Genomic DNA, 16955 nt, shown 5'->3' with positions numbered 1-16955 from the left:
GGGGAGGGGGTGCACATGCAGAATAACAAGCTCAAATGAGCTAAGATCCTCGTCCTCTTAATGATGACGTCATAAAAACGAATATGACGTCATTGTGATGTATCAGGTTTGCGATAAATTATCTGTGCTAATGCCTGGCTTGATTCCCGCAAACAAAATTCAAACAGCTTGCCAAGTTTCGGAGATAATGGCATCGGCGATTTCCATTAGCGGCGATATTATGACGTCAACTTTTTTCTCGGAAGAATTTCCCAAATCAGAGATGGTTACTGCCTGCGCGTGGGCTTTCTGCATATACATGGCAAGTTTCACGAAGATCCGATGAAAACTGGGTTGTGAAACAAAAAATGTCAAAAAATAGGAATGACGTCATAAAAATTGATATGACTTCTTAGTGATGTATCATATGTGCGGTAATTCATCTCTGCTAATGCCCTGTTCGATTCCCGCAAACAGAATTCAAAAAGCTTGCCTAGTTCTGGAGATAATTTTTTAGGCGATTTCCTTTCGCGGAGATATTTTGACGTCATAACTTTTTTTTATTGGAGGAATTTTCAAATTCGGAGATGGTTACTGTCTGCGCAGGGTATTTTTACACATATATGCCAAGTTTCAGGAAGTTTCGATGAAAACTGTAGGCTGTGAAACAAAAAAGTCCACAAGAAGAAGGTGAAGAACAACAACGTGAGTAAGACTTAGAGATCCTTCACGAGGATCTAAAAATTCCATCATTATTGTGTACATATTGTATTGATGTATGGGTAATCGGAAAAGGGGAGTTCTGATTCACCTGCCAAAATGTGTTAACCCCTCTGATAATGTATGCCTAAAATGTCAGACAATTGAACCGGCGAAACCATCACATCTTAGCAGGCAAGCCAGAAGCCTCCTTTCATAATTTTAAAAACTATTTACCCACTCTATTATAATCTAAGAGTTCTTTAACATATTGTTTTGTTTTCTGTAACTCCTGTTGGTAAAATAAACCTCCAATCTCTTCCCCATTCATGTCATGTAATGTGTAAGTCCAGAGAATGGTGTCGAAATGAGCAACATTTAAAAATTGCTTGCTCGTCTGTCTTCTGGTATATCCTTTTTAATATTAGATTTCCAACTGTAAATTCTTATATCGCTCACCTGGAATTTCGGTATCATATAATTGATTCATTTTTTCACATGCCAATTTTGTAAATGGTTTTGCTTTCTTGGTGAGGAATGTGCACTGTTCTTTGATACTCATCCACAATATCTTGATTAATTCAAACCAATTTCTGTGTCCCCAGCTTGGTAAATTTATTTTATGGACATTCCTTCAAAATATGATTGACATTGCTCAATAACAACGGCTCACCCTTCATTGTAAGTACAGTAGTGAATACTTATAACTTGTCTTAAAGAAATTTTATGAATGTTCTTCATTGGTCCCCCATATTTTTCAGCTGCCTTTGACATTTTAGTTAAATATTTATTTGAAAGCATCCATGAGATTGACAAATGTTTTATTTTTTGGAGGAACGATCCACACACATCTCGACCTGAAATCAATGACAATTAAAGCATGTGTGTAACCTCGATCATTATCCCCACGTTTTTTGAAAAAATAAATAAATAGGGGATATTGTAATTGGCTCCGTCTGTCTGTCCATCACGCTCCCTCTTCCTAAACGGTTGTACAGAAATTCACCAAACTTGGTTGTTATGATCACCACATGGCTAGAAGGTGCGAGAGCGATATCATTTTTGGCCCGACCATCCCGAAAAATGCAATTACGGGCACATTTTAAAACATTAAAAAAAAAATGAAACTTTGTGGATGCAATCAACAATGGTAGACAAATGAAATATGGAACGATTTTTTGGATTTGATCCCCAGTTCATGCCTCCAGGGGGTCAGGACTGAGGGTCACAGGGGTCAAATGGAAAAAAGTAATTTAAACTCCAAATTTGGAATTAGGTCGTTCCTGGTGGAACTTTTTGCATCTTTCAACTTTACTTTTGCAAGGAAGTGTGGGGGATTTGTGATGGCGTGCCATCGGCTTCACTCTAGTTTTGAAATTCAATCAAACCACCTGCCTTATGTAATCAACCACTTTAGAATATATTATGTCTCATTAAAAACTGATTACACGTTTATTTAATGAATGGGTTAATTGTCTTTTTTTTTTGCTCATCAGTTTGGCAACAAGCAGGTTGCATGACATCATCAAAGCTTAAACATTTATTTAATGCATATCATACGTGGGATTACTAAACCCCAGTCACAATGTAGCTGCAATTTGTTTTTGTACAATAAACTTATCGACCTTTTCTCTTCATGTTGGATTTAAGATTAGAGATAGATTATAAAGTATTTCCTGATCATCATCATCATCATCATCATCATCATCTTTGTCATCCAACGTCATGCTATTGCCATAATCAATATCGTGTTTCATCGAAATTTCATCAATCATATTTTGAGGACAGATTAGGATTTCTGTCTTCGTCTAATCTCCTGTCAAAGTTTGTTCCCAATCCACAGAAATAATTCCCAGGCAGCTGCAATTCTCCAGTATTCCTAGTTGTTGTAAATCAACTTCCAGACAAAAAATTCTGGCCATCACGATGGGTTTTCATCCCTTTATTGTTGAAATCCAATAATCTATTTCTTGAAGAATGGTGTCGTTAATTTTGGATAATCTTGCAAGGTTGGGAGGATAGCTTAGAGGTATGCTGCCTTGCCTTTGAGCTGTCAAACCTGAGTCCAAATTTCGCCCCCAACTATAAGTTTACAAACTGGTGTTTCAGTGGCAGGGTGAGGCATCAGTGTGCACCCTTCATCAGAAGGCGTGAAGCTGGAGGATCTGCCTGCCAGCCCTCAGGTCAGGTCAGGTATGGGAGCATGTGCTGGAACAGCACGTTGCTGTGTCCACTTTCTGTCAGTTCTCCAGGGGCCTCTGTCTGGCCATCCCCCAGACAGATGCTTGGCCCATCCCCATCTCCTTGAGATGCCGATCAACTTGCTGCAACCACGAGGCACCTGGTTGGTCCATTGGCCTCCTCCACTCACGAGGATCCCTCGCTGAGAGAATCAGGTGAGCAGGATCAGCGTCAGGAAAACGAGCCACATGTCCATACATCCGCAACTGACACATGGACTATGTAGATAACAAATCTCATTTGAGTCTCTCTCAGCAACCGCTCCTTGGACACAAAGTCCAACCAGCAATAGCCAAGGATTCTCCGAAGAGACTTGGTACCAAAAGAATTGTCTCCATCTCAGATCCAAGGTCAGAGTCCAAGTCTCACATCCGTAGAGCAAGACTGGAACAATCAAGGACCTGAAGAGTTGGACTTTCATAATCCCGCACAGGTACCGGCAGTGCCCCACCCCATGATCCAGTGAATCAAAGACTCCCCAGGCCCGACCCAGATGTTGCTTGACCTCTGGCTCACAGCTAGCAGAGACTTCAATATCACTGCCAAGGTAAGTGAATCTCTCTGTGACCTCAATATCCTCACCACAAATAGGTACAGACAAGATAGCAGCATCCAAGATTTCATTGAAAGCCTGGATTTTAGTTTTGACCCAGGAAACCAGTAATCCCAACAGCTCCAACTCCTCATTCAGTGTCTTGAGGGTCCCTACAAGGACATCCAGTGTTTCCACAAGGATGACTGCATAATCTGCAAAATCAAGGTCAGAGATCTTGACATTCCCAAGGCATGCACCACAGCTTGATTTTTCTGTCATCTTCCCCAGAATTCAGTCCAGGCAAGTTTTGAAGAGTGTGGGAGCCAATACACACTCCTGGCAAACTCCAGTAACAACTGGAAATAAGTCAGACATGGAACCACCAAAAGTCACAGCACTCTCTGTACCAGAATATAGTTCAGAAATCAGACCAATCAACTTTGGTGGCACCCTGCGAAGACCGAAAATCCTCCAGAAGGCATCCCGATTCACTAAATGGAACGCTTTGCAGAGATCAAGATGGGCTGCAAGCAGCCCCTGCCAAAATACTCACCTGCGTTCGGTAAGGACCCGAAGAGCAAGGATACGGTCAATCATTGACCTCTTTGGTGTAAAGCCTGATGGCTCTGGCCACGGGTGTTCAAGCAGATGGTGGTGAACCCGATCAAGAATTATCCGAGCAAAGACCTTGCCCGGCACTGAGAGCAGTGTCACCCCTCGGTAGTTGTTGCAGTCCTGGCGATCACCCTTCCCCTTCCAGAGAGGAACAACAAGGCCCCTCTTCCAGTCAGTTGGGATTATGCCTGCGTTCCAATCAGAGCACAGAACTGCATTCAATGACATGGGTGGAGCATTTCCTCCAGCTTTGAGAAGTTCAGCATGAATGCCACAGATCCAAGGAGCTTTACCTCATTTAATGTAGTACACCACAGCTTGTGTTTCCACAAAAGAAGGTGATTCACAGTTGATTGGAGGGTCAGCAATAGGAACCGTAACACCACTGACAACCAACTCAACAGCTGGTGGGTCAGCCTGGTACAGCCACTAAAGGTAACTGGCCCAGTGGGCCTTCACTTTGGACTCCTCCATCCAGAGCCCACCACCCTCTGATCCAAACTGCAGTACACCGAGGGACGAGCTTGTAGGAACACAATGGATTAATTCCTCTGTAAGCAGGACGCAAATCACTTTACCACAGGTGATAACTCTACCCTCTCATAGATTCCTCGCACGGAGGCCTCCTTGTCTGCCCTCAATGCACATACAGTTTTACACCTCAGCTCCCTGAATAGCTCAGCTCTGCCATTAAGCCTGGCCCTGTGACTCTGGTCAATGGTATCCAGTGTCCCTTGAGAAGAGTATCTCGTCTGGGGCACTGATCACCCACGGACTCGAACGCGGCATAGAATTCCTCCTTCACGGTGAGATGCTTCGCCTCAGTCAAAGCATTTATAGAGACCAGGGAAATGTCACCCAAGGAGTGATGCATCCTCAGTCTCATACGCTCGTTGACCGGTGTTACCTCAATTATCATGGGAGTCAACTTAATGGACACATCTTCATCAACTCATTGGGTAAAGTATCCATCAGAGTGACCAGACCAGTAGTCGGTGTAACCACCCGCCATGATTTCACCACTATCTGGTCTCAACTTCAGAGCATGCTACAATACCGGTGTTCACGTGCTGGAGCTCAGATGATAGCAGAGACAGGTAATCATCTTCTCTTCAGGATAGGACATTCCAGGCACCCACCTGAAAGGACTGCCTCAGGTTAGTCCGAGGAGACCGCCGTCTGGTGGATGACACCTCAGCACCACCTGACACACATGACTGCAATCCAACCTGCGAAGGTTACCCCCTTGTTTTTCCTCCTATCATCAAGAGTGGCGGTCCCAAAGGCTTTGCCCCAATCCCGTCAGCTGGTGAGCTGCCCTGTGAAGGGCAACTGCACAGGAGGTACTCCCACAGAGTGGGATTTCAGTTTTCTTTGCATTTCTAGTGTGTTTCATGGAGTGATGTGTTTTACGGTGGCCGGAGTGCAAATCCTGCCACCAACCTCCTCGGAAAGGTTACCCACTGCAGGAGGATATCTGCAGATGCAGTTGGGCATCAGATATGGATGGCCTTTGGCTCACAAGGAGCTCCCGTACCCTTTGACCCGTTTTATTTTTACTCCTGCTGGATGTCCATGTCCATCCACCATCCTCACCAGGAAACTTGATGGGGGAGACCGTTTAGTCGCCAACAACTCGACCATGAAACAGGTTAGTACAGGGTTTCATGGTGCTCGTAGCAAGTCACAGATCTTATGTAACCTGTCAATAAATGAAAAAGGATTAATTATAGTTTATTGGACTGACTTTCATGATTACAGTCTATGGCTGTAAACTTGTTACAACTTGACAAGGAACCAACTTATTACCTCCCTGTTGAGTGCATGTGCAGGACTTCTTTTGCACTCCCCAATTTTTTTTTTTTTTACGGTTATTGCACATCAAGATGGTATTTGTGAATGGGTTACCTTCAAAATGTCCCTTATCTTCATCAAATTATGTTCTTGTAGTAAATGTATTTTCTTGTTTCAATTGTTTGTGCAACTGAATTTTTATTTGCAAATAATTAATCTTGAACATCCCACAGCTCTGTGCGAGGTCTCGATCTTCGATTGAGAGCAGTACACCTTTGCATTGTTGCATTGTCCATTTATACTGCTATCAAATTTTATTCTAAGTCGTGACAACCGTCCTGAGGTGTTTTCCTTTAAATTAGTATAAATCTCAATTCTCCATGGGCCGAGACTTTGTTGACAAAATCAATCCTTGAAGCGGTACATGTTGTAAAAGCTTGAATGCAAACACTTGACCAAAACTCTCTTAAACATGTGATGAAGGTGCGACTGTACATAGGGTGTGAGGTTGCATGATGGAACTCAAATTGCTTTTCAAAAACTGTTACTCATGGGAAGTTATCAGTGTCCTTTGTGCTCAACCTTCCTGTCTGGGGCTTTGGCGAGTTATGTAAAGGGATGTTTTGTGAGATTCTGTTTCATCCCGCTTCAAACATAAAAATGTATGAATAACTTTGCTTTGGTTACGAGGAAGAGCTTTGGAGCTTTGACTTCAGTCTTTTTTTTTTGTTGTATACCTTGTCGAGGCTTGCATGAGAGCTTACACACAACGCACATCAATGGGGGGCATGAGACAAGAGGGGCGGGGGTAAGAAGGACAAAACAGTGGGGAACAGCGACATTAGGTGATCTATGGAAGGGAGAGGGATGGGGCGGGGAACATGGGGTATACAAGATGAACATACAGGGACTTTCTGGAGGGAAAGCAGGGAATTTGAAGGAGGTGCATTAGGGGTGGATTAACGGGGGTAGAAAAGATTTCAAGCAGATTGATAACGAGGGCTGTTTTCCAAGCAGATTGAGGATTTGGATGGGGGACGATAAGAGGTGGTGGTGAACGGCTGTTTTGAAGGCCTGGAGGGAAGAATGGGATTTAACAGAGTGAGGGAGTTTATTCCAAGGGCTGGGAAAAGAGGACTGAATGAGTGAAGGTGAGCAGTGATTCGTGATTTTGGTAGTTTTACCAGAAGGGGGTTGTTGGCAGATCTTGAGTGCCCTGCGGAAATATGGAAGGGACAAATCGCAGACAGCAGGGGGGGGGGGCACCAGAGAGGAGATGGTAGAAGACAGAAAGACCACCGACCTGCATGCAGTGGGATAGTGAGAGGCCCAAAGACTCAGCCTCATCGTGAGGATACCAATAATCAGGAATGCCTTGGTTTCCACAGCGTGAAGCCGAGAAAAGTGGGAGGCAGGAGCACCAGCCCAGAGAGGAGAGGAGTACTCAATCAGGCTGCGGACAAAAGCTTTGTATGTGGTCAGGAGCTCAGGTGGGCCGAGGAAGGACTTTGCACGACGAAGGATTCCCAGTCGGCGACTGGCTTTGGAGGCCAGGTTGGAAATGTGGCTTTCCCATGAAAGATCATGGCAGATAGTGAAACCCAGAAGATGAGATTTGTCAGGATTGAAAAACATGTTCCACGTGTTGGACCAGTTTGTGATTTTACCCAAATCTGCAGAGAGCGAAGAAGCTGCTGCTTGCTGGTCTGAGGGATGCCAGATGGAACGGCAGAGGGTGGAGTCATCAGCAAAGAGATAAGGAGGATTTTCCAGAGTCGGACATCATTGATGAAAACCAAAAAAAGAACGGCCCAGAACGCTGCCTTGAGGAACTCCAGCCTGGACAGGAGGAGGGGATGAAAGAACTCCATTTAGAGCCACATGTTGACTGCGATAGGAGAGGAAGTGTGCAAGCCTGAGTGGAGATGGCCTTGGTACCAAAGGAAGAGAGTTTTCTGAGCAGGGCAGGGTGCCAGACCGTGTCAAAAGCACGCGATTTGTCAAGGGATATGGCTCTCATTTTATGTACGGCATTGAGGACCTCCATCCATTGTTGGGAGAGCAGAAGCATCGTATCCAGAGTGGAGTGACCTGGTCTGAAACCATATTGGTGATCGGAACTCAAGCCATTGGAGAAGAGGAAGGATTTATTGTTTTAAGCGATGATGGATTCCATAACCTTGCTGATCATTGGGAGAAGGCTGATTGGTCTAGTATTTTTTTTGTTTTTTTTTGGTATACCATGTCGAGGCTCGTGTGAGAGCTAACACACAACGCACATCATGGGGGATATGAGACAAGAGAGGAGGGAGTTGGAAGGACAAAACAGTGGGGAACAGAGACATTAGGAGATCTGTGAAAGGGAGAGGGATGGGACAAGGAACATGGGGAATAGAAGATGGACATTACAGGGACTTTCAGGAAGGAAAGCAGGGAATTTGAACGAGGTGGGCTTGGGTGGATTATTGGGGGTAGAAAAGATTGAGGATTTGGATGGGGGATGATAAGAGGTGGTGGTGAACAGCTGTTTTGAAGGCCTGGGGGGAAGAATGGGAATGAATAGAGTGAGGGAGTTTATTCCAAAGGCGGGGAAAAAGAGGAATGAAAGAGTGAAGGTGAGCAGTGATTCGTGATTTTGGTAGTTTTACCAGAAGGGGGTTGTTGGCGGACCTTGAGTGCCCTGTGGAAATGTGGTGGGGACAAATCGCAGAGAGAGCTGGGGGGGGGGAGCGAGGCTGGAGAGGAGACGGTAGAAGACGGAAAGACCACCGACCAACCTGCGGTGAATGAGTGAGAGGCCCAAAGACTCAGCCTCATTGCGGGAGATGCCAATGATCCGAAAGTGAGTTTTGCAGGGATCTGTTTTTACACCTTTTTTGTGCAGGGCAGTTATGTTTGCTGATTTCCAAGCAGATGGCAGATGACTGAGCAAATGAGAGTGTGAATAGAACAGAGAGAGGGTGAGCAAGAGCAGAGGAGGAGGTTTTAAGGACACGTGGGCTGATGCTGTCTGGACCTGTTCTAAAATCTGAGTCGAGGTTTGACAGCAAGCTCTTCACCTTGTCAGAGGAAAAGGACACAGAGTGCAGGGAGAGTTGGGTGCGACTGGGTTATGTGGGTACAGAAAGCGATGGGTTTCTGACACAAGATTTCGATGCAAACACCGAGTTTAGGGAGCCAGCCTTTTCATGTGCGGTATCAGCAGTGCGACTATTTTAGGTGAGGGAGGGGATGGAGGGGTAACATACACCAGAAACGGATTGGATTGGATGCCTCCAGGATTTGGAGGAGGGAGCGAGGTTTGAGAGTTCAGACTTGAGCTTGGAAAGATGTTGCTTTCTGGCTCTCCTGAGGGTGGACACACACTTGTTCTGAGCTTTATGAAAGGAACTGAGATTACCCTCATTTGGATTTGCTTTTCATGAGGCAAAGGCAAGTTGTTTCAGGCCAACTGCCTCACCACAAGCTTCAGTGAACCAAGGGCGGGAGGAAGGGTAGGGCAACTGAAGACGAGAGGGGATAAATCTGTGCATGAGGAAGAGCGAGTTTCTTTGAAAGAATTCCCAGGATGAGTTTATGTTGGAGAAAGTAGCGATGGGAGACCAGTCTCGAAGTTTTATGGCTGCTTCGAGACCCTGCCAGTCGGTTTGAGTGAAATGCCAGGCTCGACAGCACTGAGGTGGTTCTCTGATAACAGCTCGAGAGATGTCCATTTTGACAAGGACGTGGTCAGAATAACCGATTGGAGCGGAGAAAGAACAGCAGATATTTTCAGGGAAATTTGTCAAAATCAGATCCAGAAGAGATGGAGTACCATTGGTTGAGATCCGGGTTGGGAAGTTGACCGATTGAGTCAGTCCCAATGAGTCGCAGAAAGCTTTTTCCCAAGTGCCATGACAGGTGAGAGAGATACCCACACCGAGCCAACTGGCTTGATGACAATTGAAGTCACTACAAATGAGGAAAAGAGAGTTCAGATTAGAAGATAGAAGTTGGTCCGTGTTTTCGGATAGTGAGGTGTAATTGGAGTCATCACTGTTTGGTGGACGGTACAGTACACATATCAACATGAGGTGGGAGTGGAGGGAAGCCGAAGCCAGACGTATTCCACAAGGTGTGGGGGAGTGAGGGCAGTGCATGGAGAGTGAGGAATATACTTTTTGATGAAGAGAGCAACACTGTTAATGAAGAGGGAGAGGAGGTGGCTTTGGGTGCAGGGGATGGGAGGGGAGGGGGCGGTAGGACAAGGGAGGAGGGGGAAAAGTTCGGAGAGTTGTTGAAAGAGTGTGGGGGGATTGCAGAATAGCAAGGGGAGGGGCAGGATGAGGAGGAGAAAAGGCTCTTTGGTGCTGAGGGAGAGGGGGGGGCAAGAGAGTGCAGAAGGCAGCTGAGGATTTGAGGAGGTGGAGTGATGAGATGGAGGTGAGAGGGCAGGAGAAGGAGGCAGCTTTGTTGATGTGAGGGGGGGACTTTGAGAAGGGTGAGTGAGGGGGGTGAATGGTGGGAGAAAGGTGAGTGGGGAGTTTTTGAGAAAGGTGAGAGGGAAGCTTGGAGGAAGAAGAGTGGGAGGGTTGCATTGAGAGGGAGGGTTGAGAGGAGTGAGTTGGCACTGAAATTGGAAAAAAAGAAAGGTTGATGGAAAGTGAACATTTATAGCAACCTGGGGTTTTAAAAATTCTGAGGTCAGAAATGCGATTAAAGACATTGTCCATGGGCCAGATTGACCCCCCCCCCACGTGCACCCCCACCCCCAGGACAGTATGAGACGTTTTATTTTACTCCTTAGACCTTCCCATACATGAAAAGTGGATGCCACCATCACGAAATTGGGATGGACTACATGTATGACGTCACTTTCAAAATTCCCGCCAGCGAAATCACCGAAATTTCAATTTTGTGCATATCTCAGCTGCCATTATAGCTCAAGACAAAATCTTGGTGTCTCCACCAATGCTTTTGAGGTCAAGGAATACAATGGTGCACACAAGAAATTCCTTAGGTTATTGGATCATTTAAAATTCAATAAAGTGGACACGGAATCCAGCGGAAATCTTATTTTCGCACAAATTTTCACGTCTATGATTAACCATATGCATGGGATATTAGCTTTCGTTGATTTGTTTGGATCTCATGGACATGTTTATCAGATCCAACGGACTTTTATATGCCTGACACAATTGCGGTATTGCACTGAAAGAGTCTATGTCGCCTTCAATATGTTATGGAATTCAACATAAAACAGAATCACTTGTGCATGTGAAAGGTCTTTTATTGTTGTTCAAATGAAAGCAAAGCAATAAACAAATTAAAAATAACTTGATGTTACTTCATCATATCATTGTTGAAAACAAAACAAAAAGGTAAAATAATTGCAATAATTATCTTGACTAGAACATTGACAATGATTGTCAGGGAAGATTGAATGCAAGCTCCTGAATTATAGAGACCATGAAATAAATAAATCAAATTTTATAGGTACATAAATTAATTGTAAAACAAATTAACAGCCATCACACACAAAGGATTATTTTACATGTATGTACTAGCACATCACAACATCATGACTGTTCTTCAGTATTCAATCCTCTTCACTCTCACTACCAGACATTTTCACGTCAGATGCCCCATCTTGGTCAGAGTCATCGGATGAGGTGGCATCATCATCGTCATCATCATCATCACTGGGCAGTTTGTCATCTTCCAGCGCTACCTCAGGGGGAATCAATGGTCCTCGGAACCACATTGGTTGAATGTTACCATCACTAAGAAGCCATCCATGACCATCTGTTGCTCGTGGCACTCTTGGTTGAGGCATATCTGCAACTTTCCAGATACCAACCTGGTAGTTAGCACGTTATACATGTTCTTGTAGCTTTCTGGCAAGGTGGCAGTTGACTCGTATCTATATTCCGCTTTAAGTTGATATTGCCATCTGTGCCTCTAGATTTCTCCCTCAACATTTCTCCACGAGCTGTGTCCACAGACTTGAAGCGCCCTCGTCCGTAAATGGCACAGGTGAAGTGTTCAAGTTCTCCAAATAATGTAGTGGGAACTTCCCACGTGTCTCCGAGTTTGAACAATGCATCTATGAAGGCTTCTGATTTCTGGAGATGTTTGTTGGGTCGAACTTTCCCAATCCCTTTGTATGCACTGGTGGTGTCACAGTGTGTAAGTGCATGGAGGGACATCAGTGCAGTACACATTCTCTGACCATATTGACTGGCTCGATCAAAGATGTAAAAGAGTCTCCTCTTGTTACCTGAACCAGTGTCAAAAAGAATTGTTATTTCAAAACAAGATGCGTAATGTCGCATTATCAAGAGCACATCCCTGTCAGGGCTTCGGATACGTATTGTGCCATAACCTTGTGCCTGGGCGTAGGCACAGTACAGAACAATCCTGGTGTCTGTTTCTTCTTGGTCTGAATAAAGCTCAGGTAACTCTCTCTTTGTGACTGTTAGCCCATCATCACTATTCAACGCATAGCAGTGGCCTTGCACCACTAACACAACATTCCTCTGCACAAGCTTCGGAGCAAAGGAATTTGAAGACCACACATCCTTGATCACATCCACCAGCTGAGACTTGTTCTCGCCATTCATGAGGAAACTCTTCCAATCTGCTGGTTTCTTCGTTAGTGGACCTCCAATAATTAGCTTTTCACCCGACCCACGTTGCTGTCGTTCCATGTTCTTGATGGAGCCCTCCTGATACATATCTGTAGTAAAGATGAAGTTGGTTGTTTTGGGCATATTGATCAAATATCTGATGGCAAATCAGTTGAAAGTTGCCTGGGATATCTGTCATAGTGTGGAACACAGCATTGCCATCTTGAATGAGTACTGTGTCTGCATCGTTTGGAAGTGGAGCATCATCTATATCTCTCAATAGGAATTGCATTCCTTTTGATTTGTCTGTTTTCGCCATATACCCATCAGCTGTCCCGAGACTGTATGGCACAGGGCTCAACGGATATTTCATCAGTTCATCAACGTTGACCCGACCGTGGGCTTGAGATTTGACTAGAAGCTGTATGGCCATGCTGCTGTGCTGTTTGTAAGTGATGATCTTGTTCTGTGCAGTCTTTAGTTTCACTGTCTTGGCAATGGAATGAAACGTTTTCAACTTCAGCTTCTTTTCTGGATCAAAGAAGTGCTGCTTGGTGTCAAGTCATTCTTTTATGAATGTCTCCTTTGCTTCTCTTCCAATGGACTCTGCTGCCATCATGTCCTTCTCCACTGACGTTGGAGCTGGTACACCAGATGAAATGCAATACAACTTATCATGATCTGGTACATTAAACGGGTTGAGGAAGCTTTGGACTGCATCCATTTTTTTCCTGACACGCCTTTCGCTCTTCTGCACTTCAGCATCTCTTAGATCCTTGTGTTGCCGTCCACCATGTGAATCGGACTGCATGTCAGCCTTGGCATACGTAACATCCACATACTGTGCCCGTTCATGTGTAGCCTTCGCCCACCTCTGGTAAGCACTGAAATTTGTCAAAATCCCTGTCAGTCCTGCACCACACCCACCTGTAAGGGTTGAAAAGCCAATTTCTCATATTTCTTTATCAGTTTGGCTTTAAGTTTCTCCGACCTGTATTCTTCATTGTAATAATCTGTGCCTTTCAAATTGTTGATGTGGATGTCTCAAATGTGATCCAGTTTCATAACGGCATTCTGCTGGAGAATGTTGTCCTCAACAATAGTACAAACAATTGAAAATGCTTTCATGTGTGCTGCTTCCATTTCTGCCTGTTGTGAAATGGCTGTTGAATCACCACTTTGCCATGAGGATGGATCCCTAGTGCATATCCTCCTGCAACTCCTATGATACTGAGCTTCACAGGCAAAGAGGTCATATCCCTTCAGTCGTCTCAGGAGATCAAAGTCCTTATTTTCTTCTGCAACTCTCAGGATTGTGTCTCCTCCTCCAAATTTGAATTTACATGTCGTTTCAGTTGTCCATGTACCGCCTTGTTTCACCTTCTTGAATCCGGCTTTTCCACAGAATATGCAATTCCACTTGAAAACGTACTTTTCACTTTCATCTGCTCGAATCCTGGGTGGTCGGGAAGGGCCTGGATCTGAAGCAGTTTCTGTTTATGGTCTTCTGATGTGTGCAGTGAACCTTCTGTGGCAATCACGATGGTAACCGTGTCCATCTTTAGCTGTTTCTGGAATGTGTGCACATGTTTCTGTCATGCGTTGTTTGGATCCCTCAGGCAGAGCTAATCGTGTTTGGCGAATTTCCAAGAGCTTTGACAGTCTCTCCTCTGTCAGTGGTGTGAATCCTTTCTCCGATGAATCTGGGAAATGAATGACACAAATGCTGGTTGATGATTCAGCACCTGTTTCACTGCCATCACGTTTTCGCTTCTTTGGAGCCATCACACCAAGATGAGATGTTGCGGGAAAGCATCAGACTGAAAATAAACAAAGGAACATACTGATTACAATCTTAATAATGCACATTAAACAATGAAACATCATGATACATTAGTGAACATCTACGACAATTTATATCTCCAAATTCAATGATAATAACAATTTTACTCCTCAACTTTTCAGTTCACGAAAATACTCACGAAAAAGGCTTGATTAGAACACTGGACACTTGGGTCTTCGAGTCCATACACAACCAACTGAGCCACATTATAGAAAGGGGCACTATATTATGAGTGGACAAATGTACAGATCATAAACTTTTGTTAGATACATGAATAAATATTATATAAAGGTATAGTTACCATCTGAATGGGGCTTTTTCCAGTTGACAAACTCAAACTCAGCGTCCTTTCTCTGCGACAGCTTGACCACAGCGGCATAACTATTTCTTATTCACACCTAACTACATTTGATCACCAAAAGGACAGGCATACATTACTAAAACTATCTATGGGCCCAACACTGGAAATATAAATACAACATAACAATGAACAGAAACATGTATAGCAAGTTCACTTGAAAATTTGCGCGAAAATGAGATTTCCGCTGGATTCCATGTCCACTTTATTGAATTTTAAATGATCCAATAACCGAAGGATTTTTATGGGCACACCATTGTATTCCTTGACCTCAAAAACATGGGTGTAGACACCAAGATTTTGTCTTTAGCTATGATAGCAGCTGAGATATGCGCAAAATTGAAATTTCGGTGATTTCGCTGGCGGCCATTTTGAAAGTGAGGTCATTCGGGTTGTCCATCCCAATTTCGTGATGGTAGCATCCACTTTTCATGTATGGGAAGGTCTTAGGAGTAAAATAAAACAGGTCTCATACTGTCCTGGGAGGGGGGGTGCACGGGGGGTCAATCTGGCCCATGGACTAACATTTCTTGATAGATGTAATGAAGGCGAATTAAGAGAATGGAGAGAAGACAAGTTGTTACAGTTGGATTTTTTTGGGCAAGGTATGAATGAAAGGTCGAATTGAGAGCAGTCTGTGGAAATAGAAGAAGAGTGAATCATGATGCAGTAAAGAGAACCATATGTCTCAAAGAGGAAGATGAAACATTATAAGAGATCGTTTTTATTATTATTATTTTTTTGAGAGTTTTCTTCAGATTAGGTTATGGAAATATCGTCGAGAAAATTGTGAGGTGAAAGGTGAATTTGGATCGGTGAACGCAGGGGGTGTAAACAGATCACATTACTGGAGAAGCACGTGGCTGTGGGAGGTGGAGAGCCAAAAGTGGATTTATTAATTTATTTATTTTAAGTAAGCATTGCATAACATTCAGAAAAGGGAAGGTTGAAGTAAAATCGTGGAGGTGTGTGGTGAATTTGGAACTGTAAACGCAGAGTGAAGCTGATGATCGATTAAAAGTAACAGGAAGAGGGTGGAGAGAGACACATGGTTCCAGGAGGTGTATGGATAGAAAGGATACAAGGAAAATTATTATTTTTTGATGGATTTTTGAAGATTAGGTAAGATTCGGGAATGGAAGGTTGTAGGAAGAAATCGTGAAGGTGATGGTGAGAGAGGGTCAGCTCAAGTAGAAGAAAGATGTTGTGCCAGCAAAAGGAGGAAGAAGAGGAAGAAGGAGGAGGATCGGGACTCGTGGGTGTGGTTTTTTTTGTTTGTTTGTTTTTTCATTTAAATTTACGACAAGAAACAGAGTGTTTAGTTGGGAGGGATGGGGGACATTGGGAAAGTGGGCAAAATAGGAATTGAAGGTAATGGGAAGATAATACAAATAAAAACAATCGTACACCTGCAGGGGAAGGATGGGTTGGCCTCAAGGAACCCGGTTCGACAAGGTCGACGAAAACTCACAAAATAGCACGATTTTTGAAACAAAACCGAACTTGGAACAAACAGAAACATGTAGGTGAGAAAATATGTAGTTAAAACGTCACATATAATAACCGGAAACTGAACTTTGAGAAAGTCGGCAGAGACCCCCGGGAGAACCTGCCGACGCTCCAAACCCAGAACCGGAAGTCAAATTTGCCTTTCGAGTGATCTTTTGTTGATGAACTCAGAACCCAGACAGGAATTGGCCTTTCGAGTGATCTTTTGTTGAATTTTCCTTTTCAGTGAAACTTCAGCTTGCAATGAACCTTGCCTCTGCTTTAAGTTGAGAGCGAGGTGGGGAAAGATGTCCCCTGTTCGAAGAGATGGGGCAAGATGTCTCCACCTTGAAATTTATAACCTACAATCGGTTATGGTTATACTCGGATGTTCAGTGGTCTGAACATCTGCATCAGAGGGCTTTCTCGCTAATCAGGAAACACAATTTCAAACGAAAATTGCACATTGTACTGAACAAAAGGACTGAGGAGGATGTATTCGAGTAGATTCTGGTATTTTCCTGACAAGGCATCTTGCCATACCTTACTATAATTTGGCCACCTTCAGCGAGGTGTGTGTGTGTGTGTGTGTGTGTGTGTGTGTGTGTGTGTGTGTGTGTGTGTGTGTGTGTGTGTGTGTGTGTGTGTGTGTGTGTGTGTGTGTGTGTGTGTGTGTGTGTGTGTGTGTGTGTGTGTGTGTGTGTGTACATTTTCTCAGAATGATCGCTGAGTTGTTGCATCCAGCTTATTGATGGTTTCTTTTCAATCATTTCCATACTAAAACCTGGATGCCGA

The 16955-nt window shown here is 44.1% G+C and overlaps 1 protein-coding gene and 1 pseudogene across 4 annotated transcripts in view; one reads left to right on the top strand and one right to left on the bottom strand.

Annotated features, from left to right (window-relative positions):
* LOC147027562 (MAGUK p55 subfamily member 2-like) overlaps positions 1 to 16955 on the top strand; it is a 745773-nt gene that overhangs the window by 369294 nt on the left and 359524 nt on the right. The window lies entirely within an intron of this gene.
* LOC147027564 (uncharacterized) lies at positions 11294 to 13357 on the bottom strand (annotated as a pseudogene).

Source organism: Eptatretus burgeri, chromosome 4 (genome assembly GCF_056783735.1).
Source record: "Eptatretus burgeri isolate ZD-2024b chromosome 4, Ebu_testis_v1, whole genome shotgun sequence".
Taxonomy (NCBI): domain Eukaryota; kingdom Metazoa; phylum Chordata; class Myxini; order Myxiniformes; family Myxinidae; genus Eptatretus; species Eptatretus burgeri.
Note: the sequence above shows the minus strand (reverse complement) of the source record. Positions and strands in the feature narration are given on the sequence as shown.